The 24712-nt window shown below is 49.3% G+C and overlaps 1 pseudogene; it reads right to left on the reverse strand.

Annotated features, from left to right (window-relative positions):
• Positions 1-5579: 5579 nt before the first annotated feature.
• Positions 5580-24712, reverse strand: part of LOC109736718 (uncharacterized) — a 37331-nt pseudogene continuing 18198 nt past the window's right edge.

Raw genomic sequence — 24712 nt, forward strand, 5'->3', positions numbered from 1 at the left:
CATTCATTTCTGCTTGTTGGAGACAAAGGGTGTTTCCCTTTGTTTAATCAGGTTGCTTGGTTTTCTCGAGGCCAGGGGTCTAGGGTTTAGGGTTCACTGTGAGTGCCTGTGCTTGTGGACATGGATAAAATGGAAGGGCAGAAGACAGGCCGACTAGACAGAGCTGAATCTAAATCAAAGGCATCTTCACCTACTAGTGCAACTGCCTTTTCAGCCACCGCCTCTCGTCGGCGCCCTACTCTCCCGAGTCTGCGGGCTGACGTGGACTACTCCAAATACAATCTGAAGAAGATGAAGAAGCTCAGGCTTGTCGCGGAGACAGAGTGGTTCCCACCTCAGAGACATTCGTCGCCTGACAAGCAGCCGGTTCTGGACGGTCGTGCAGAAGGACCTGTACCTTGCTCTCAAGTCACAGGTCAGCGATATGAGGTGGATCGACTGGCCGTCAGTCAACCGGAGTGCTGGCGCAGATGTTGATGTCCGTGGATACTTCGTAGCTACTCCAGGGCTTGACAAGCTGTTAGAGAGGCGGGACCTCAGCTGGGCTGACTCGTACATTCGTCAGTTCTACGCCACACTACGGATTCACCCAGACCGATCAAGGATCAAGTTCATGTTTGGGAACCAACAGCGTGAGTTGTCTAGGGACGATTTCTCCGGGTGTCTTGGCGTGTCTTGCGGTGGTGTCCGAGTGCACCCCTTGGCATACCCTAATGGGAACGGTGATGAAGTTCACTTGCCACCTCTAGAGGACATTTGCCACCTTTACATCAAACCTCATGCCGTGATGGAGTTATGGAAATACCAAAGTGAGTTGAACCATGAAGCAGCTGTTGTAAACACAGTTGCGAGGATGACGATCCGTTCTAGAATTGGAGGCCGCGAGTCCCTATCTACAGTTGAGGTTTGGCTTCTGCACTTGTTGAGGTCAGGAAAGCGTGTCGACATAGTAGATTTGATGATTGCAGAGATGCAGGAAACTATTCTGACAATCAAACGTCAGCTACCCTATGCCCCGTATCTCATTCACTTGTTTGACAAGAAAGGGTGGCTTGAGGATGGCATGAAAAAGACCTTGGATCAGCACCTCAAGCCATACAAAGCTCCGGGGCCCGATGACAAGAGGAGGCTCAAGAATAGGGAACTTCAGCATGACAAGTCGTACAAGGCTCCAAAGCCCGATGACAAGAGGAAGCTCGTGACCAGGTCACTTCCAGCCCACATGGAAGTTGTAGTTGATGATGATGGGCATGTAGAGTTGGACCGTGCACTTATCCCGAGCATACAGGAGCAAGCTCTTTGGGACACCACTAATGGGGAAGCTGACACATATCATGGCCAACATATGGCGCCACCCCCAGTTCCTGATGAGTTCAGATTTGGCCAGCAGGGAGCTCACGACGCAGAGGCAGGAGGGTCGGGTGGTCATATCGCAGAGGCTGCAGGCTTGGCTGGTCATACCTATGACATTCCTCCCATGCTGCAGAGACAGATTGATCGTCAGACGGCTATCCTTGAGCAGATGCAGAGACAGATTGATCACCAGACGGCTATTCTTGAGCAGATGCAGAGACAGAGACAGATCGATCCCCAGACAGCTATCCTTGAGCAAATGCAGAGACAGATTGATCGCCAGACGGCTATCCTTGAGCAGATGCAGAGACAGAGACAGATTGATCCCCAGACGGCTATCCTTGAGCAGATGCAGAGACAGAGACAGATTGATCCCCAGACGGCTATCCTTGAGCAGATGCAGAGACAGATGCAGGATATCCGGAACCTGGCTGTGGTTTCTATTGGTCAGAGTATTCGCCGCGATGCTTGCCACAGTGATATTCTGGCTCTTCTCGATGAGAGTTTTAGTGCTTCGTGTGGACTCTAGGCGGCCTCCTCTCCCACCGGTTTGACGCAACAGACTCTACTTCTCAGTTTCTAGTTTTGTGGTATGATGAGCTGCTGCCTACTTGTGCTAGATCCGAGTGTACTCAGGTTCTCTCACCTTCAGGCTTAAGCCCAGCAGCCATTGACAGGACCAAGACATAAGCTGGCTATTGTCAATTAACTTCGTTGGTGGGTTTCCCTGTCTGTGTTTTAGACTAGTTTTGATTAACTCAGTACTGACCAGCATGCCAATGTTTTTACTTTCGTTCTTCGAAATTTCGAAAGGGGTCCGAAAGCGACTTGATTTCTTTAGATCTCGTTTCTTTTGGCAGTCTGATGAGGCCAAGAGGAAATACCGTCTCGCGCGATGGGATATCCTTTGTCGACCTAAAGACCAAGGGGGTCTCGGTATTGAGAACTTGGAGATTAAGAATAAATGCCTTATGAGCAAATGGTTGTACAGGTTAGAGACAGAGCCGGAGGGCATGTGGTCTCAAATACTGCGCAATAAGTATTTGCACTCGAAAACGCTAGCCCAGGCTACCATCAGACCGACTGATTCGCCGTTCTGGAAGGGACTTATGAGAACGAAGGATATGTTCTTTCGTAGGGTCAAATTCTTGGTTGGCAACGGGATGTCAACAAGATTTTGGGAGGATACGTGGTTAGGAGAGACACCTCTGGCCTTACAATATCCTACCCTTTACAATATTGTGCAACATAAGGAAGATTACGTAGGTATCGTCCTTCAAACTATTCCCTTGAACATCCAGTTCAGACGTACGTTAGTGGGTGAGAGATGGACAGCCTGGATGCACTTGGTTCGGAGATTGATTGAAGTTCGACTCTCCGACATGCCGGACTCAACACAATGGAAGTTAACTAAAAATGGGATATTTATGGTGAAATCCTTTTATACGGATCTGATTAATTTTGGCCCCATCTCACGGTCACTTCATATATGGAAGGTTAAGGTTCCTTTGCGGATTAAATTTTTTATGTGGTTTGTCCACAAGCAAGTCATACTCACAAAGGACAACTTACTTAAGAGGCGATGGGTAGGTAACTTGCGGTGTTGTTTTTGTGCTCAGGATGAGACAATACAACATTTATTCATTGAATGCCCACTTGCCAAGTTACTTTGGAGAACGATTCATGTAGCTTTTAATATCAATCCTTCAGTAGATATTGTGTCTTTGTTTGGGACGTGGTTAGCTGGGGTTGAACAGATCACGGCAGCTCGTATTCGGATTGGAATATGTGCGTTACTATGGGCTATATGGAACTGCAGAAACGATATGATTTTTAACAGACAACACAACTTAACTTTTTTGCAGGTTATCTTCATAGCTACAGCTTGGATCCGTACGTGGTCCTTACTCACTTCTATGGACTCTAGGGAGCCTTTGGTTACTGGGTGCAACCAATGGGAGATGGTGGCTCGGGTTATATTCAACCGGTTCGGATGGCTTTCGCATAACAGGATAGGAGTCTAGGGAGCTTGTCCTTATTATCACCGTATCGATTGTCTTTGTCCACTTGTATTTTTCAGTTTTTGTGCTCTGTTTTGCTCTGTTTGCGAGCTGTAAGACATTTATGATGATACTTTCTGAATTTTTAATAAAAGGGCCGCATGCATCATCATGATGTAGAGGCCGGGGGTATACCTCCATTTCCAAAAAAATCTAGAAAGGGGAGAGATTTGACTTATATTATCCTTTTGTGCGTGGAGTCGTCTTTTGGGTGGTACTGTAAGTGTAAGATGCCTATATGTTCCATGCCTACATACTTCTGCCTGCTCCTTATTTGGATTCTACATACTTTGTTTCGATAAGAATGCATGAATTTCATAGATCGAGGTTTAAAAGCTGCTGTTTATACTTGCTGCCATCTTGTGTATGATGTGCTCAGTTAAGCTCTTTATAGATAGAAGGCATAATGTTTTTTGATTCCTTGAGATCTCAGACCAGTGATTGAAATGCATCCAAGATGCCACTGCTTCCTAGGTCATTTGTACTTTTTACTTTTTACCATGGTCTGCATGTTATCACCAGCTTTCGCATGCCTGAAAAAGCACATCAATATTTCTCGGAGAACTTGTCCATCGGTGTTTAGATTGTTGCCACCTTCCGGAGTATAAGATGCAGAGACAGATTAATAGAATGTTGTGTTTAGATTGTGGCCAATAACAGAATTTTTACTGTACGTGTATGCATATGCACTTGTGCCAACCTAGTAAATTTGTTTTCTTGTTGGTTCCTGCAACACCTAGTAATGTTGTGGTTTTACTGTGTTTATGTTGTTCCTGCATATACAGAATTTTTACTGTGTGTGCATACACTCTTCAGTCGCATTGTATGCATACACATTCTTCTCAGTGAGCAAGTGTAGGAAGAAGAATATGGATTGTGTGATACTTTTGTGGTGCGACATATGGGTTTCCCCGTAGAGTGGATGGTCTCTCTCATCTCATGTACTGTACGTGGCAGCTCAATCAAATAGACTGACCAGTTTTGCCTTTTTCATTCTCCAAAATGTCTGTATATTTTTTGTTCTCCAAATATGACTAATTATACAGGTCATGAGTATAACAAACATGCATGTAGTTGGCCATATGAGCCGAGGTAAGTGAATCGAATGGTCTTTTACAATTGAAAATGTATGTCACAATTTGGTAGTACTGCATCTGAATCACATATCAACCAAGCCATAAATAAATCTGCAGGCTCTTTGGATATACTAATAAAATTAATTAGTACTCCCTCCGTTCACAAATATAAGATGTTTTACTACATAACATTTTTCTAAATCGGATGTATATGGACAAGTTTTAGTGTATTTATTCACTCATTTCAATCAGGATGTAGTCCATATTGAAATATGAACGGAGGCAGTATCAAGTTACCAGGAAAATAAATTAATGATGAGAGGTGAGCTACACAAGCACAATTTATCAATCTGACATCACTTCTGATGGATGATGCAATATAGTATGCCTAACTAGTCATTGGCAGCAGAGTGCTTTTCTAGCAATTGTTCAGAACCTGCAGGCCAATCAATTAAGGATGAGTGCGTTCATAGGAGTGAGTGTGCGTCTCTACTGTGTTTTTTTCAAGTAGTTGAAGGAGGCTTGGGGGCTGCTTTGCCTCTTTAAGAAAAAAACAATGATCCACATTTTGTCCTGTTAAAAGTAGTTTTTCAAAAATAGAAGTAGTTGAAGGGGGCTTGGGGGCTGCTTAATTTGCCTCTTTTCTTGTAACAAGTAGCTTTCCTTTGTTGAGAACTACTATATGCCTTGCAGAAGCATTCTGATGGCTACTGCTTTATACCATTTCTATCCCCTGCCCTGTACCAGTTGAAGGCTAAATATTTATAACATTTTTAAACGGCAACATACTAAAGGATCTAAAAGAAATCAGCACGCCAATATAACTCAGGCATATGAAATTACCAGTTGAATGGGCTCCTACATCCTCCAAGAAAGGATGAAAATGAAATATTAGTATTGCCTTGAAGACATAGTAGGGGCCCTGCTATGCAAAAATTTAAAGGTAGCTACTTGCTGGTTATTCTCCATCGCTTACAACCAACATAAATAGTACGTGGCGCGAAGCTAATGATGCAACAAACTGTCGTACCGAAGATTCATTACAAACAGTGTCTAATCGACGCAAAAAACATCAATTTGCTAAGAACATTCACGACCAGCAGGCAGGGATAACAATGCCAGTATGCAGATGATCAACATGATTATCAGGTCCTCCAGCTGCAGTGAACACCTTGATTGCTTGTTGCATTGTTGGACGGCGTGATGGATTTGGTTCTATGCACCGAGCAGCAAATGTGATCACTTTGAATACTTTGCTTGCGACCTCAGCCGCTGGGAGTGGGATCCGGATGTCCAACAAATCCTTGAGTGACGTACTCTTCTCGGCCATGGATGAAAGAAAATCACCTGGATGGTGTCCCATGAACAACTCGAGCGTGAGCACTCCAAAACTATAGACGTCGCATTTCTCTGTCACCCTTGTTGAGTATGCAAGCTCTGCCATGCCAATATTGAAGAGTTAGATTTCTCCGACACTTCAAGAAACTGAATTTAGAGGACCACACAACAAAGGTCTATTATTACCCAACTGCTAAACATATCGGCTCAATAACTGTTGGCAATGTAGATTGTACAGACAAGAGAGTAGAGACAAACAAAGCGTAGTTGATAAACAAAACCATGATAGAATAACTGATTAAACAAAAAATAGGATATTTGTACAAATTAGTATGTTATCCTCTACTGCTTGGCATCCTTAGCAAAATAAACGTAAAATTTTCATATTTGATCGGACGAGAAAGAAAACATAACAACACACAGATCTAACAGAAATAGATATAATTTACCTGGGGCAAGATACCCTTTTGTCCCGGCAAGCCTTGTGCAGTTTGAATCATCCGCAGATAGTATTTTGGCTATACCAAAATCAGAGATGCATGCTCTGAATTCCAGATCAAGCAAAATGTTGTTGCTTGATATATCTCTATGGACTATCGGTGCAAAGCAATCATGATGCATGTAAGATAAAGCATGGGAAACATCATTGATAATATTTAACCTTCTTATCCAATCCAATTCAGCTATAGTTTCCCTGTTCTTTAAAGATTCTGCTAAGCTTCCTCTGTCCATGTATTCGTACACCAGAAATCTTCCCTGGGTTGCAGAACAGTAGCCAAATAACTTCACAATGTTTCGATGCCGAATATGGATCAATGCATCTATTTCATGATAAAATGACTCATCATCTTCCATCAGATGGATCTTCTTCACCGCAAATATTTCACCACTAGGTAACTCAGCTCTATACACTGACCCACTACCTCCAGTTCCAATGCAGTGACTATCACCAAAATTCTCCGTGGCGTCAACAATTTTCTTGTACAGATCTTGTCCATCAAAGTTCCAGATGGCGAACAACTTTGTCTGCTGCAAGTCATTACCACTTCCTGTGCTATATTTCTTCCTTTTATATCTCAATATTGTTACTACTGTGGTGATAAGCACAAGAGCAATAGTGGCAGGAATTATAGCTAGTAAAACAACTTGGTAATTCTTATGTTGTTCACGACTAGTAATTTCACAAGAGGGCAAACCTTTAACTACACCACAGAGTTGATTATTGTGCAAGAACCATTCAGTTTGAGCATCTTCAAAGAACACACTTCGTGGAACCGGCCCTTCCAGTTTGTTGTATGACACATCCATGGATAAGAGGCTGACAGGCTCTGAAATGATGAGGGAATGCTGCCGTTCAATGCATTGTGTGAAAGATTCAAGTTCTCAAGCATGTTCAGATTACCTAGCTGACTCGGTATCTTGCCTTCGAATGAATTGTCACTTAGATACAAATCTTGTAGGTTTACCAACATCCCTAGTTCGATAGGAATGTTACCATTGAGGTGATTATGGCTCAACTTCAGGGAGCGAAGCTTGGAGCACTGCTCAATTGACCTGTGTATTGACCCTGTTGGGGATATTACCACTGGGCGTAAACCGGCCATGAGAGGCCGGGTTAACCCCATCAGTAGTTCATTATATCTGAAGCCCATGAAGACAGACGGTGACGCTTTATGAAGGCCCAGGGCCCAAAACCGGTTTAAGACCCGTAGACATAAACCGGTATTGATATGTAAACTTGTGTTGTAAGATAGAAAGAGCGGAGACCGAGCCGGACACGTTTATGAGCCGGCCTCGGGATTCTGTAAACCGACGGGCGTCAACCCATGTATATAAGGGGACGACCCGGCGGCGGTTCAGGAACAACAGACAACAACTCGAGACTCAGGCAAAGCGTATTCGCTCCCTAGTCATCGAAACCCCAGCAATCCCATCACAACTAGATGTAGGCTTTTACCTTCATCGTAAGGGGCCGAACTAGTATAAAACTCTCGTGTCCCTTGTCCGGTTTAACCCCTTTAAGCTAACCCGTAGCGATGGCTCCACGACTAAGTCCTTTCACGAGGACATCTGCCGTGACAAAACCACGACAGTTGGCGCCCACCGTGGGGCTATCGCACGATGGTTTCAAGTTCTTGGAGGGCAGCTTCGAAGGACTCAAGGGTTACGCTGTGGGCCGGATGACCAAGAGTCGTCACGGCAAGCTCTACATCGACGATGCAGGCTGGGGCCCCGAGTACAGGTACCGGGTCCCCTTTGGTGGCATACACGTTTTCATTGGCAAGATCGGCGAACCGGGCCCTGAGCCGGACATCTGCACCGACCTCGTCGAAACGGCTCAGCGTGCGAGATCTGCCCGGGTCAAGCCTGTCATGAAGCGTGCCTTCGTGGGAGTCATCCATGGAGGGGAATCTGAGGATAGATCGGAATCTGGTGGTGAAACCGTTGTTTATTCCGGCGACGAGTCATCGACCGGAGAGACCGAGGCGTTATATCAGTTACAAGATGGCCGGATTGGGGGCTGTTCCGATGGCGACAGTATTCCGGACCCCTTTGATCTGCCAAACCGGGTTGCGATCTTCATGGCCGGTACGCAACCGGCGCTCCACTCTTCGACCGCAGCGGCGACGATTTCCGGATCAGCAGCGGCAACAGCGGCCGGGGCAGGAGGCCCTGTGCGACCGCCGGCTCAAGTTCTATCTGATTTGTTTGACGCGTTGGCAACGCTGATGGCGGAGGTTAACCCGGCGGATCAGGATGCACACAATGCGGAAATCGCGAAGGTGAAAGATCAAATCACCCAGGCCAAAGCCGACTTAGCAGCTGAGGATACCAGGATGGCCGCGAAACGGGCCGCTTTGGATGCACAGGCTTACCGGATTATGCTGGATCAGAGTGCGTCGAACGAAGTCCTGAAGAGGAGGTACCGATCTCGCCTGCCACCGGTTTATGACGCTAGAAACCTCTTTAACACCCCAGGAGCAGGGACCAGTAACCCGCCGGTGGTAAACCGGGCGGAGGCGCCTGGAGCAGGGGCGCCGGTTCAGCCACGTTTGGTGGATCCGCCTCGTCAGAACAACATCGTAACAGCGCATGTCCCAACGCCACCGGGTCATTACTCTAACCCGATGGACAACATTGTCGCTGCCGCTTCACGGCTGGCGGCCATCCCAATCGAAGGCGATTCTCCGGCGGCGGTCGAGACGCGTCGGGTTGAGGAGCTTCTTCAGGCAGCCTTGGTTCAACAGGAGGCTTATTCATATAGTCGTGATCGGATTCATTCCACTCCCCATCCAAGCCGGAGTTACAGCAGGCGTATGGATGAACTGGCAGTGTCAAGCAACGCGCGGAACCGTGATCCGCCCCGTGGCAATAACCCGGTGGGTGGTGCTGGTGATGCTCAGGAGGTGGTGCACCGGGCTCGGGCACGCAGAGAGGCCGAGTTAGCAGCGTAGCATGAAGCCCGTCAGCTTACTCCGATTCGTCCAACCACGTCGGTGGAACCAGGAGTTACTTCTAGTTCTTTGGGAGTACCGTGTCTCGTCCCAGCATTGCGCAATGTGTGCCTGCCCAAGGATTTCAAAGGCCCGTGTAAGGTGCCGAATTACACCGCTGATTTATCCCCTGAGACATGGGTTGAAAGCTATGAGATGGCCATGGAGATGCTGGATGTGGATGATGCGGCATGTGCAAAATACTTCACCATGATGCTAGAAGGGATGGCCCGCACTTGGTTAAAGAGCTTGCCGGCTAATTCTATCAGATCATGGGCCGAGTTGAGAGCCTGGTTTATCCAGAATTTCAAGGATACATGCAAGCAGCCCATGTCAATTGTGGACTTAGCTGCCTGTGTCCAGGAGGAAGGAGAGTCAACAACCCGTTGGGTGCGTCGGGTTTCAGAAATTTTGCATTCATCGGACCGCATCAACGCTGATACCGCAGTTTTAACATTGGAAAGAAATTGCCGGTTTGAACCCCTGAAGTTGAAGTTGGGACGGCTCAAACGTCATTGTAATGACATGGGAACCCTCATGGCTGCTCTGGTGAAGTATGCCGACTCTGATAGTACCAAGGATCCCGAGTCTGGCGATGATAAGACAGGGAAGGGAAAAAGGAGCGGCAACGCCAAGGGGCAGCACCACAACCCGGCGGGTCATGGAGTAGAGAAGATCATCCGCCCCGGGTTGACAATCCGGGTCATCTGGCACTGGTGGTGGCACCTCAGGTGGGAGGTTATAAGTTCACTAAGGTACTCATGGATGGAGGGAGTAGTATCAATATCCTTTATTATGAAACTTTCCGTCGTATGCGGTTAACAGATAAAAATCTTAAACCGTCCAATACGGTGTTCCATGGTGTGGTGCCTGGTAAATCGGCATATCCTGTTGGTAAGATAGCTCTGGACGTGGCTTTTGGAGATGAGCATGACTCAAGATCAGAAACTTTGACCTTTGAAGTGGTGAAAATCAAAAGCCCGTATCATGCCCTGTTTGGACGGCCAGCTTATGCTAAGTTTATGGCACGACCTTGTTATGTCTATCTGCAGCTCAAGATGCCGGGTCACAAGGGAACTATAACCGTGCATGGGAGCCGCAAGATCGCTCTGGAGTGTGAAGAAGGTGATGCGGCTTATGCTGAGTCGGTTTGTGCGACAGAAGAGTTGAAGTTTTACAAAGACAATGTTGATCCGGCAGATATGACTTCATTGAAGAAACCAACTACAGAGCATGATCCGGCCCTGAAGTTTAAATCGGCTAATGAGACTAAGCTTGTTGACTTCGTGCCTCGCGATTCGTCCAAGCGGTTTAGCATCAGCGCTAACTTGGATCCGAAATAGGAAAGCGCGCGCAGCGAGTTCATCCGTGAGAATCGGGACATCTTTGCGTGGAAGCCTTCTGACATGACAGGTGTACCGAGAGAACTCGCTGAGCACACTCTCAATGTTGATCCCAAGTATAAACTGGTCAAGCAGTTTCTCCGCCGGTTCAATGAAGAAAGACGTAAGGCTATTGGAGAAGAAGTAGCCAGGCTCTTGGCGGCTGGATTTATCATTGAAGTATTCCATCCTGAGTGGTTGGCTAATCCGGTGCTGGTCCTTAAGAAGAACGGCACTTGGCGTATGTGTGTGGACTACACAGATCTCAACAAAGCTTGTCCAGCAGATCCTTTTGCCCTCCCCCGTATTGATCAAATTATTGATGCTACGGCGGGTTGCGAGCGTTTAAGCTTTCTGGATGCATATTCTGGTTATCATCAGATCAAAATGGCAGTTAAGGACCAGGAGAAGACAGCCTTCATAACTCCCTTTGGAGCCTTCTGCTATGTGTCCATGCCCTTTGGGCTCAAGAGTGCCCAGGCGACTTATCAACGGTGTGTGCAAAATTGTCTTCATAAACAGATCGGCCGCAATGTTCACGCCTATGTGGATGATATTGTGGTGAAATCAAGGTAGAAGGAGACATTTATTGAGGACTTGAAGGAAACCTTCGATAACCTGCGGGTTTACAAAATGATGCTTAATCCGGCCAAGTGCGTCTTTGGTGTACCTGCAAGCAAGCTCTTGGGCTTTTTGGTGTCTAACAGGGGCATTGAAGCTAATCCGGAAAAGATCAAAGCCATCACCTCCTTGGCCAAACCGAAGTGTATCAATGATGTTCAGCGGCTGGTGGGCCGGATTGCCTCGTTGAGCCGGTTTATCAGTCGCCTTGGCGAGAAGGCCATCCCTTTATATCAGATGCTGAAGAAAACGGATAACTTCGTCTGGAGTGACGCCGCTAATGAAGCGTTTGAGGATTTAAAGCGGCAGCTGGCTAATCCGCCGGTTCTTACTGCTCCGGTTGACAAAGAGCCATTGTTGCTATATGTAGCAGCTAACGCTCGGGCTGTTAGTGTGGCTATTGTGGTGGAGCGCAAAGAGGCAGGAAAGGAATATCCAGTTCAGCGGCTGGTTTACTATATCAGTGAGGAACTTATCGAATCCAAGTAGAGGTACCCACAGTGGCAAAAATAGGTGTATGGGGGTTTTTATGGCAAGCCGGAAGCTTAAGCAGTATTTCCAAGGTCATCCCATCACGGTGGTCAGCTCTGCTCCTTTGGGGATATAATCCAGAACAGGGAGGCAACTGGCCGGATTGCTAAGTGGGCTATCGAGCTCGGGCCTCACGGGTTGAAATACATACCCCGAACGGCGATTAAATCTCAGGCACTTGGATTTCATCAATGATTGGACAGAACTACAAGCGCCGGAAGAGAAGCCGGATCATACTTATTGGACTATTCATTTTGATGGGTCCAAGCAATTAGAGGGCTCGGGGGCTGGAGTCGTATTAACTTCCCCACGAGGTGATAAGTTTTGTTATGTTCTCCGTTTAATGTTCCCTTGCACTAACAATGCAGCTGAATATGAGGCTTTACTCCATGGTCTTCGGATGGCTAAGGAGATGAACCTAAGCCGAGTTAAGTGCTTCGGCGACTCGGATCTGGTGGCTCAACAAGTATCCGGCACTTGGGATTCCAAGGACCCACTCATGGCAGCATATCGTCGTGAGGTGGATATTGTTGCAGGTCACTTTAAAGGTTATCAGGTGGATCATGTGGACCGGCGGAAGAATGAAGCGGTGGACGCTTTAAGCCGCCTGGGTTCCCAACGTAAACCGGTTCCACCTAATGTCTTCCTGGATGTTCTGCGTAATCCGTCCGTCAAGCTCCCTGGTGAAGAGGATTTGGCTGTTCCTGATCCAGAAGCTCAGTTGGTGGCGGCTCTTCATGTTATCCCAGATTGGACGGTTCCATATCTGGCGTATATGGACCGGGGCGAGTTACCAGAGGATGAAACTTTGGCCAGGCAGATAATCCGGCAGTCCAAGTCCATGACTATTATCAATGGAAAGTTACATCATTGCAATGTGACAGGGGCATTTCAACGCTGTGTGTCTCCTGAGGAAGGCCGTGAAATTTTGCGTGAGATCCACGAAGGAGATTTTGGTCACCACGCCGGTTCAAAATCTTTGGTGGCCAAGGCATTTCGTCATGGTTTCTATTGGTTGACAGCTCATGCTGATGCCGAGGACTTGGTCAAAAGATGTGATGGCTGCCAGAAATTCTCAAGGCGCGCTCATGTACCGGCTCAAGAGTTGAGAATGATTCCAATCACCTGGCCGTTTGCAACTTGGGGGCTGGATATGGTTGGGCCTTTCAAGAGGTCCAAGGACAAGAAGACCCACCTTTTGATGGCGGTTGATAAGTTCACGAAGTGGGTGGAGGCAGAGCCAGTTAGTAAGTGTGATGCAGCCACGGCGGTTCAATTCATCAAAAGGGTGATCTTCTGGTTTGGCTTTCCACACAGCATTATAACAGACAATGGTACCAATCTGTCAAAGGGTGCCATGAAGGAGTTCTGTCAACGTGAGCACATCCGGCTTGACGTGTCATCAGTAGCTCACCCCCAGTCCAATGGTCAAGCGGAGAGGGCCAATCAAGAGATCTTGAGAGGCATCAAACCCCGGCTTATGGTTCCTTTGCAACGGACGCCGGGTTGTTGGGTTGAGGAGTTACCTTCTGTGTTATGGAGCATCAATACCACACCCAATAGATCGATAGGATACACTCCGTTCTTCATGGTTTATGGAGCGGAAGTGGTTCTTCCTAGTGACATCCGTCATGACTCACCTCGTGTAGCGGCATATGTTGAGCTGACAACGAGAAGGCACGGCAGGAAGCTCTTGACCTGTTAGATGAGGAGCGTGACATGGCGGCAGCCCGTTCGGCGATTTATCAGCAAGATCTACGTCGTTATCATAGCCGCCGGGTTAGAACCAGAACATTTCAAGAAGGTGATTTGGTGCTTCGACTCATCCAGGATCAGACGGATATGCACAAGCTATCCCCCCCCTTGGGAAGGACCCTTTGTGGTCAGCAAGAATCTACACAACGGGTCGTACTACCTAATCGATGTTCGAGAGCGCAAAGACTCACGTAAATCGGAGGAGGAGACCAACCAGCCGTGGAATATTGCTCATCTTCGGCCTTACTATACTTGAGCCATAGGCTCTGCTTATGTACATATTATGACAATGTATATATTATGATCAATATAATAAACCGGAACCTCAGCTAAAGCAGGGTATCTGTTTTTTCTTACATCATGTGTGGTTACATGGAGCTTCTGTTTATAAAGCGGCGTCCGGTTTACCCCTTGATTTAGCTTCTCAAAGCTTTATATTACATCACTTGGGGGCTTGGTCGTATCTGAACCATAGCTACACCTCTTGATCGGCGCAATGCCACAACATCACTTGGGGGCTTGGTCATATCCGAACCACAGTCACACCTCTTGATCGGCTCAAAGCCAAATCAATCTAGGGCCAAAGAGAGTGTTGTAAAACAACAGCTCAAACATAGGCACCCACTGAGCACAGCTCACAAATGTTACTTGGGGATTCTTTGCTGTTGAAATGAACTAAGAATCTACACTTGTAATAGGCTATCAAGCCACGGCTTGGAAGCCTGGTGTATACACCTAAAACCCCGGGTTAACCTGCCTATTTAAGTAAGTCTCTCCGCCCAGGTAAACATGGTATGACCCTTCGAACTTTGACAATTACTCTAAAATGAAGACCCTGAACTTGTCAAGTTAAAACGACGATTGGTTAAGGATTGAGGACCATCTTAAAAGGCTTTGCAAAAATGGTTTAACTCAGTGGCCTGGCAGCCCATGAAAAGCCTCGAATTTGGGGCCTGGCAGCCCGTGAAAAGCCTCGACTACAACGGTTTTTATTTGCCTTTTGCTAAGTTCTCTTTGTTTTCATAAGATTTGTGATGTTTTTTAAACCGGTGTTTATCAACCCGGTTAGGCTGTCAACTACAAGTTGTCAGTACACGATCAAATTATAATCCGGAGACTATCAGCCCGGTCTGGTTTTGACTCAAAGACACCAGTATGGAATAAACCGGTGTTTATCACAACCCGGAACGGTTTTATTATAAACTGGCATCATATAACAGGAGTTACTTATCCTCCAGAGTAGGGTTATGACCCTCGCTACAAAGTTGGTCAGCCAACATTATGCCTAAAGGTCACAGGTATTATATATTTCCATATTTGGTTATCTTTTACAACCTTGGTTATAAACCTTGGTCATATATATATATATATATATTTGGGTATCATGACCCGCCCGGTGGTAAACCGCCAGGGCGCTTTAAGCTTCTTATCGGCAGGAACAACTTGAATAAATGGCCATGGATTATGAACATCATATATTAAGCATGTCGGATTAAGCAAGCATCAGTCGCAGATAAATATGCACGAAGGCATACCAGACCAAGTATTTTAACTAGCCTATTACAAGGCGTTTCAGTGCCCAAAAGGATAATTGTTTTCTCAAATACATGTTGCAGCATGTAGAAGACTAAACCGGCCTCCGGTTCATGATTGGTCACCAGCTTGGCCTGATGGCTGTGGATCATCTCGCACCGGTTCAACTCCCTCCTCTCTACCCAGTGGCTGCAAGTCAACAGTTGCCCAGTCGATCCCAGTTAGGGCTTGGAATACAGCTTCATTGCTTATAAGCGTGGACGGTTCAATGTCAGGGGCATAAGTGTGCTTACGGATTGGTGGGATAAGATTTTGCGCTTCTGGAATTGGTGCAGCAACCTGTCTGTTCTTATCATCATAATTCGCCTGATAGTACGAGAGATCCGCTTCTTCAACCAGTTGACAAGCCAATGGGCGTACTTCCCGGTTTATGATTCGGAGATCATCATTGCCAAATTCTGTTCCGTCTTCCTTCAAACTGGGATAGCCTTGGGCCACTTCCACTGGATCAAAGTCAGGTACCCATGCTTTTGCCCGGGTTAGTGCGGCCAAAGCGCCCGTTCTTGCGGCAGACTTTTTTAGCTCGTCTACCCGGGCAGGAAGCATAGATAACCTTTCTAAGGTATCCTTGATCAAAGTGGGAGGAGGATTATTGTGTGAAGCAGTATAGATGATACGCTGCGCACCAGTATACAGCTGCTCTATCAGAGTATAGGCCGCTTTCAATTTCTTCTGTACGTTAGAGCCCAGATGGCTAATACGAGTTCCTGCGCCATTATACACATCAGTAAACTGACAACACATGGGAAGATACATTGGAAGTATTAAGGAAAAGATGTTTATCGAACACAGCAGCAGTCATGGCATGAATCTGCCACTTTACGCCGGTCAGTTCATCAACCACCGGTTTAAGAGCGGCTTCTGCGTTTTCAGCCCTTTTTATCAAAGCGGATTTTTCAGTCTCCCAATCCGCCCGCTCCTTGTTGAAGCCCTCTTTCAGTTTCTCCATAGCGCCTAGAGCGCTAGTCAACTCTTCCTTGGCTTTGGAGGTTTCGGCTTGCTGGGATTTGAGGTTCTCTTGCAGATCAGCGGTTTGGCTTTCCTTCTTGCTCAGTTCAGCCTATAAAGAGACAGATATATAATGAGTTGACAGTACATATTTGAAGTACCAAGCACATAACAAGTTATGCCCTTGGTACTTGGGGGCTAATGCATATTTGCTCTTTATCAGAAATTTTTACAAGTCCCAAGCACAATACAAGTATTAAGCTTGGCACTTGGGGGCTAATGTGTATTTGCTCATAAATTGCTGATATGGGAATTCTTCTACAATGTCCCGATTCATCTTTATAAAGTTAAACCGGCCCTTGGGGGCTACATCAGTGAAGTTAAGATGCATTGTCGCAAACATGAAATTGTTACTAAGTCCCGATTTAGATTGGTATCTTAAACCGTCACTTGGGGGCTACTGGAGTTTATAAGCTGCAATTAAATATAAGAGAGAAACACTTATGAAGTTACCTCATATCGCTCCTTCATCAAATTTACCAAACCGGCTTCATAGTCACGGCTGGTGTACAGACGGTTCAGGAAGCCGGAGTGAAGGTCTTGAGCATTCAGATGGGCATAATTTGACAAATCGGCGTTCCATTTGCCTTTGCCAATTGCAGAGAGCTCGTCTTTGGCAGATTGCCAGGAGTGGTATGGCCAGTGCCAGTAATCATAATATCATCATCTTTGTCATCAGCAGCTGTCACTGGGGTTGGCGGTTTGTCCGTATTTTTAACTGGACTGGCCGGTTTATCATCAGTTCGGACAGGGCTGGTTGGCTGGTTATCATGGCTTGCGGTGTCAACTTCTATCTGCTCAGCAACAAAGTCATGATCTTGAGGCGGTGGGTCATTCAGTATGGCATCAACGTTGGTTTCTTCAGGATCTGGAGTTTTTTCCGGTTCAACAGCCACGTCATCATCAGCCGGTTTATTCAACCGAGCCTTCTTGCTGGGTCTGGGCTTGGCGCTGATAAAAATAAACATGAGGATCAGTACAGTATATAAAAATAACAGATCAAGGATAAAAACAAGTATATAGCTCACCCAAGAACTGTTTTGAGGGGTGGAAGTTTTGTGGCCGACGAATCGCCAGAAGATGAGTGAGAAGTGCCCTGATAATTTGAATCAGACGGGTTAAGAGGCTGGCGGAAACAACCTGCTTTGGGGCATGAAGTGTCAAGGGGATAAGAGACCTCTGATCGGCGTTTCCGAACCGGGCTGTTTGGTAAACCGGCGGAGGTAACTACCTAGCCGCTGTGCCGGGTTGTGCGGCGAGCCTCGTGCTGATGTGTCTTCAAAAGAAAGTTTGGGTCCAAGTAAGCAAGGGGGTGAGAAAATTTTACTTTCCGGTTTGCTCGACGGATTTTTGATGTTGGCAGAGGATTTGAATCGGAGGAAAGAATGGTTACCTCTACATCATCAGCGTGACTGCCTTCAGCGTCGTCCTGATAATAATCATTGTCAATGAGGTGTACGAAAAATGAACCAAGAGAGTCAAGTTCTACCTCTGATTTCGGGTTACCCACATCGTCATCAGCTGGTAGCTCGGAGGATGTAGTGGTCCTTTTCTTGCCAGGTTTCTTAACAACCTTGGTCTTTGGGCGAAGTGGCTTGGCCGGTTTGTCTTGCGGTTTTGCCGGTTTTTCTTGTGGTTTCTTGTTCCAGAACGGATCATTACCCTGTCAGAAGATAATCACAATTTCAGAAAATATTTGGACAGAAGCAACTTCAAAAGATTATATGATTCTTACAGCTGGTGGTTTGTGGAAGGTGCAGAAAGGGAGCAGTCCGGTTTGGGCATAGACAGCCTCCGGTTTGTTCAGCATTTTCTTGACAACCTCACTAACTTCTGCATCTGTAAGCTGAATATCAATGTGTCGTTGAGGGTCCTTTAAACTCCCTGTGTACTCACACATCAAACCGGAGCGCCGGCTTAAGGGCAGAATACTCCAGCTTATCCAACAACGGGCAAAGTCAACTCCTGTCAAACCATTCGCCATGAAGGCTCTAAGCTTTGATAGTTGAGGGGCATAATTGGCCCTTTCTTTTGCGGTCAGCCTCGGAGGGAAAGGATGTGTATTACTAAGGCGGTGAGGGTGGTAACCCGGCAAGGGGTTCTCATCGGTTGGAGATGTATCTTTGCAGTAAAACCAAGTCTGGTTCCACTCTTTGGGGTGACTGTGGAGCTTGGGATGAGGGAAAGTAACTTCCTTCCTTTTCTGAACCGCCATTCCACCCAATTCCGTATTGGATCCATCCGTGAACTCTGTGCGACGGTTTAAGTGAAAGAAATCCCTAAACAGCTCGACTGTAGGTTCCTCTTGCAGATAAGCCTCACAGAAGACTTGGAAGTGGCAGATGTTGGTCACAGAATTGGGACCGATGTCTTGAGGGCGCAGCTGAAAATGGGCTAGTACATCTCGAAAAAAATTCGAACCGGGAGGGCTAAAGCCTCGACCCAGATGATCAGCAAACACGACTACCTCTCCGTCCTTGGGTGTAGGAGTATTTTCCGGGCCAGGGACCCTCCAGTGGATGACATCTTTCTTGGCTAAAGCGCCCGTTTTAACACAGTTGTTTAACTGCTCTTCGGTTACTCGAGAAGGAGCCCAATTGCATTCATAGACTTTCTTGGCCATGGCAATGGAAATCCGAAACATGATTATTTCCGGTTTAACATTTACAGTGGACAGCCATACAGCGGTATAAGGGTATAAGCATATTGTTAAACCGGAGTTGGTTATTCATAAACCGGAGTCTGACAATGGAAACAGTACAATGGTGAATGCAGTGGCGGTTCAACAGGGGACTAATGGTATCTACTGGGTTATCATTTTTTCTGTGAAGTTAAACCGCCTAATCTGGTATTAAAGGTATAAGTATAAAGATGTATAAGTGAAGACAAAAAACAAGTTTCACAGTTTGGCATGGGAATTTCAGATCTGCCGTGCGTTGTATAATCAAAATATATTCAAGTCTAATATCAAGCGCTCAAAAAGTTCAGTAAGTTCAGATGAGTTGGATATCAAGCAGATGCCTTAACAAGAAGAAAGGAGTTTAAACTACAAAAGGCGCTGAAAACAGTTAGATCTAACCGGCCATTGGTATTACCGAAGGAAGAACAGCTTCAAGCTATGAAGAACACCGAACCCTAATGGCGGATCTAGGGCGAGGAGAAGAGGAACTTACTGGTGCAGGAGGAAGAAGCAGAGGATCACCGCTTTTCTCTGATAACGATCAGGTTGATGCAGCGGCCTTTGTTGAGGCAGAGGCGAAGGACGACGGCGGCGGCAGAGCTCGAGGGTCGGTTGGCGCGAGGAAGATGACGACGCGAAGAGGCACGAGGCGGAAAAGTGAAAGTGACCCCTCGGCCCTATTTATAAGATGAATGGATAAAAGGCAGGCGCGAGAATCGAGGAGCCCAAAAAATGGGGTGTGTGACAGCTTTGTTGCCTCGATCCTCGGAGGCCCATTAATGAACATGGGTTATACACAGTTTTAAATAACAGATGACGTCATGGCGGTTTACCATGGTCCTGGAAGATGACGTCACGGCGGTTTACAAGATTATGTGAAGATGTTGAAGACGAAATTTTCTTAAGTATTAAGGATTAACATGAACCAGTTCAAATCAATCTGGGGCCTAATGTTGGGGATATTACCACTGGGCGTAAACCGGCCAGGATAGGCCGGGTTAACCCCATCAGTAGTTCATTATATCTGAAGCCCATGAAGACAGACGGTGACGCTTTATGAAGGCCCAGGGCCCAAAACCGGTTTAAGGCCCGTAGACATAAACCGGTATTGATAGGTAAACTTGTGTTGTAAGATAGAAAGAGCGGAGACCGAGCCGGACACGTTTATGAGCCGGCCTCGGGATTCTGTAAACCGACGGGCGTCAACCCATGTATATAAGGGGACGACCCGGCGGCGGTTCAGGAACAACAGACAACAACTCGAGACTCAGGCAAAGCGTATTCACTCCCTGGTCATCGAAACCCCAGCAATCCCATCACAACTAGACGTAGGCTTTTACCTTCATCGTAAGGGGCCGAACTAGTATAAAACTCTCGTGTCCCTTATCCGGTTTAACCCCTTTAAGCTAACCCGTAGCGATGGCTCCACGACTAAGTCCTTTCACGAGGACATCTGACGTGACAAAACCATGACAGACTCACTCAAGTTTTTTCGGGAAAACGCAAGAAGAGCTTGCATTTCATTTCTTTGGAAAGGAAGGAAGTCTCCATTACAATCCTCCTAGGAGGGAATTACAGTGCCTCGGGGCATATCAGTGCACGTCCCAGTTTTGCGGCAAGATGGCACGAAGCCCTAGGGCGCCGGCTCTAGCCCAAAGGGCGGCCTCGTCTTTGATCTTCGTGAGCAGGTCGGACGTCGAGGGTTGGCCTCTGTTGAAGACGCAATCGTTGCGGTGCTTCCATATCATCCATGGGACGAGGAGGGTCGCAGAGGCGAGGCCCTTGCGCATGGGCATTGGGGTGTCATGTCGCGCCGTGCGCCACCAGTCGTTGAGGGAGATCTCTTTGTCGGGCGGGGCGCAGGGGAGTCTGAGCCAGTGCAGTACCTCGTGCCAGATCTGCCTGGCGAAGGGGCAGGCGAGGATGAGGTGGTGCATGGACTCGGGGGCCTGGTCGCAGAGGAGGCATCGTGCGGGGTGCTGCAGGCCGCGGCGGGCGAGGCGGTCAGCTGTCCAGCACCGGTCCAGGCGGGCGAGCCAGTGGAAGAAACGGACACGCGGGGGTGCCCAGTTCTTCTAGGTGAGCTTCCATGCGTCGCAGCCCCTGGAACCGTTGAAAGTGGCGAGGTAGGCTGATTTGGCGGAGTAGACGCCGCTTGTGCTCCACTTCCAGGTGAGGCGGTCTGGCTCGTCAGAGAGGGTTGTGGCGTTGATGGCCTGCCAGAGCTGTAAGTATTGCCCGATCTCGTGTATGCCGATCGTGTCGTGTATGTCTCGTGCCCACTGGTTGGCCTGGAGTCCATCAGCAACGGTCCTGAGCTTTGCAGTGGCGCTGGGGAATGCAAGCGTAGAGGAGCGGCGCAATCTCGCAAACAGAACGCCCGCCAATCCATCGATCTTCCCAGAAGAGAGCCTCCGTGTCGTTCCCAATTTGCATGGTGGTAGATGCGAAGAAGAAGGCACGCTCCTCGGCGATGAACTGCAGGTCGAGGCTGGCCCATGCTCTGGTGCTGTCTGTGTGGCTGAACGACAACCAGCGGGTGCGGAGCGCGAGGCTGGTGCGGCCAAGGTCGCGCACGCCGAGGCCACCAAGCGGGAGCGGCCTAGCGACGCGTTGCCAGTTGACATGGCAGTGGCCTCCGTTTGCCTCCGTGCGTCCAGCCCACAAGAAGCCTCGCTGAATTTTCTCGAGTGCTCGGATGGTCTTCTTGGGGGGCGCGAGAGCAAGTAGCTGGTGAATCGGAATTGCGCTGAGGATGGCCTTGACGAACGCGAGGCGGCCGGCTTTGTTCATGAGATGCGCCTTCCAGGTGGGTAGCATGCCGTCCGTTTTGTCGACGACGGGCTGTAGCTGTGCGGCCGTCGGGCGATGCAGAGTTAGGGGGATGCCCAGATATGTGATCAGGAACTCGGCGAGGGGGCAGCCCAGCAGGTTGACAGCGGGCGCGACGTCGTCTGCGGCGCATCGGATCAAGGCGGAGGAGTTTTGGCGTAGTTGACGAGGAGGCCTGAAGCTCGGCCGAAGAGGAGCAGGATGCTCTTGACGGTTGTGATGTCGCCGACGGTGGGGTGGCAGAATAGGATCACGTCGTCGGCGTAGAGGGAGACCGAGGGGACCGGGCGCCGGGGGTGCAACCGCTACAGGATGCCCAGCTCCGTGGCACGGCGGAGGAGGCGACCAGGCGTGTCGACGGCGAGGACGAACAGCTGCAGGGACACGGGATCGCCTTGGCGGAGGCCACATCGGTGCCAGATGGGGGGGCCGGGGTCTCAGTTGATGAGCACCTTTGTGCTGGCCGAGGAGAGCAAGATGGCGATCCACTCCAGGAAGTGGAAGCCAAAGATGTACTGCCGAAGGACCTCGAACAAGAATGGCCAGCTGATGGTGTCGAAGGCACGAGCCAGGTCCAGCTTTAGGAGGGTGCGAGGAGCCCCGAGTTGGTGCAGGAGGCGCGTGGACTGGCGCACAAGGATGAAGTTGTCATGCAAGCTGCGCCTGGGGATGAATGCGTTCTGGCAAGTGCTGATGAGGCTGCAAAGCTTCGGCGCGAGGCGGAGCGAAAGAACCTTGGCGAAGATTTTGGCGACGAGGTGAATTAGGCTTATGGGCCTAAAGTCGCCAAGGCCGTGTGCATCCACGCGCTTCGGGAGCAGGGTGAGCAGAGCCTGATTGAGGGAGCAAAAGCCTCGGCCGCGCATCTCATACAGCCGCTGGAAAACGTCGACGAAGTCTTGCCGGACGATGGGCCAGCACGCGCGCAAGAACTCGGCATTGTAGCCGTCCGGGCCGGGAGCCTTCCGAGCAGGGAGGCGCTTCACCGCGTTCCAAATTTCCTCGGCGTCAAATGGGGCGTCGAAGTCGTCGAGGTTTGTGGGCGTGATCAGCTCAGAGAGGTCGATGTTGCAATTGCGGGGTGTCTCGTGGCCAAGCAGGGCGTCGAAGTGCGCGTAGGCCGCGACCGCCATGTCACAGGGGGCGGAGATCGGGGCGCCGTCCACTGTGAGGCTGTGTATCCGATTCTTCTGTCGATGATATGTGCATTTGTCGGCGTTCTGGGAACGGGGGTCCCCATACTTGCCTGCCTGCGGCCCACGGCGTGGCTATGCTAGCAGGCCGTACGACCCATCTTCATCGACAAGGCATTCAAGACCCTCGCGAGGGGCCAAGCCTCGCGAGGCGGACGACGCAAGACCTCCTCCGGAGCGGCCTCCCCAGGCAGGCTCGCGAGGAGCGGAGATATCAAGGCGGGGCAAACCTCGCGAGGCTCGCGTGACGTGAGCCGTGACGATCTACACCAGGCGGGCGCCAGCGCGCGCAGCGTCCTTGTTTCTTCTTTGGTGCTAAGGAGGCAGGCGCAGGCGCGAAGTACCGAGGCATCAGGCAAAGGTTTCCATATCGGTGCAACAAGACCAAGACCAGCAGGACGGCAAGACGGAGGTCACCATGAAGCCCAAGACGGCGTCACCACCAGAGCCTTTTGCAGGCGAAGACCACTTTTGTCAGGATAGCTTGTACTAGCTGTCCCCTTTCAAATCGCCCGTCGTTGTTGGCTCCCTTCCCGCTCAATATTTGGGAAGAGGACCAGGGCCTCTATAAATAGATCTAGCCACCATAGTAGTAGGCATCAAGTTCTGACCCCCACAAGTTCGAAGGGCACAAGAACACCTCAACCTCAGGAGGCTGTTCTTCCACTTGTACTATTCATCATCAGCCCAACAGGCAATCCACCACCACACACTAGAGTAGGGTATTACACCACAACGGTGGCCCGAATCAGTATAAATCTTGTGTCCCTTGTGCTGTGAGTTCGTCGAGTTCGTCCGCGAGATCTTAGTGAGCCAGGGCGTAGATCGGTAGGAGGGAAAGAACTTCGCGCGCACCCCAGAGTTTGAACCTTAAAGGTTTTGCCGGAACCCCACATCCAACATTTGGCGCGCCAGGTAGGGGTGCGCCGAGGCTTCTCTTCCGTCGATCTACGCTGCCCGCATGGCCTGCGCACCGTCATCACCTCCGGCGGCCAGCATCGACGACGGGGCCAGGGGGCTCCGAGCCCTGGCCCCCGCCCTGCGGCGGGTACGGTGGCCAACCAAGTTCAAGCCGGAGATGCCGCCGCGCTACGACGGTGCGGCGGACCCAACGGGTTTCCTGCTAGCATACGAGGAGGCCGTCCTCGAGGCCGGGGGTGACGACAAGGTCATGGCCAACTGGCTCCCCATGGCCCTCGCCGGTGAGCCGCGCGCCTGGCTGCTCAACCTCCCCGGATCCATGGTGGCGTCTTGAGAGGAGCTGCGCGACCTCTTCACCGCACGCTACGCGGTGCCGGCAAACCACGCAGTCGCAGCTCTGCTGGGCGGCTTCCAAGCGCCCGGGGGCTCCGCCGGGTTGGGCTGCGCCAGAGGCCGACCTCACCTTCAGCTCAGAAGACCATCCCGACTCTACCACCGGCTCGGGCAGGCTCCCAATGCTCTGCACGCCCACCATCTGCAACGTGGTTGTTACCAAGACCCTCATCGACGGCGGTGCAGGCCTCAACTTGCTCTCTGTAGAGGCCTTCAGCCTCCTTCATGTGCCACTCGAGCGGCTCAGGCTCAGCAAGCCTTTCTCAGGGGTTGGTGGCGGCGCTGCCCACTCTCTGGGGCAGTACTCATCTCGCCCACTCAGGACAAGCTCTACTACGCCGTGCAGCTCTGCTTTCAGCAGGGCGAGAAGGTCTCCAACAACATCGCAGAATACGAGGGCCTCATAGCCGGCCTGAAGGTTGCGGCAGCTCTGGGAGTTAAGCGCCTTACCGTTAGAGGCGACTCGCAGCTTCTTGTCAACT

The sequence above is a fragment of the Aegilops tauschii genome, chromosome 5 (assembly GCF_002575655.3).
Source record: "Aegilops tauschii subsp. strangulata cultivar AL8/78 chromosome 5, Aet v6.0, whole genome shotgun sequence".
In the NCBI taxonomy this organism is placed as follows: domain Eukaryota; kingdom Viridiplantae; phylum Streptophyta; class Magnoliopsida; order Poales; family Poaceae; genus Aegilops; species Aegilops tauschii.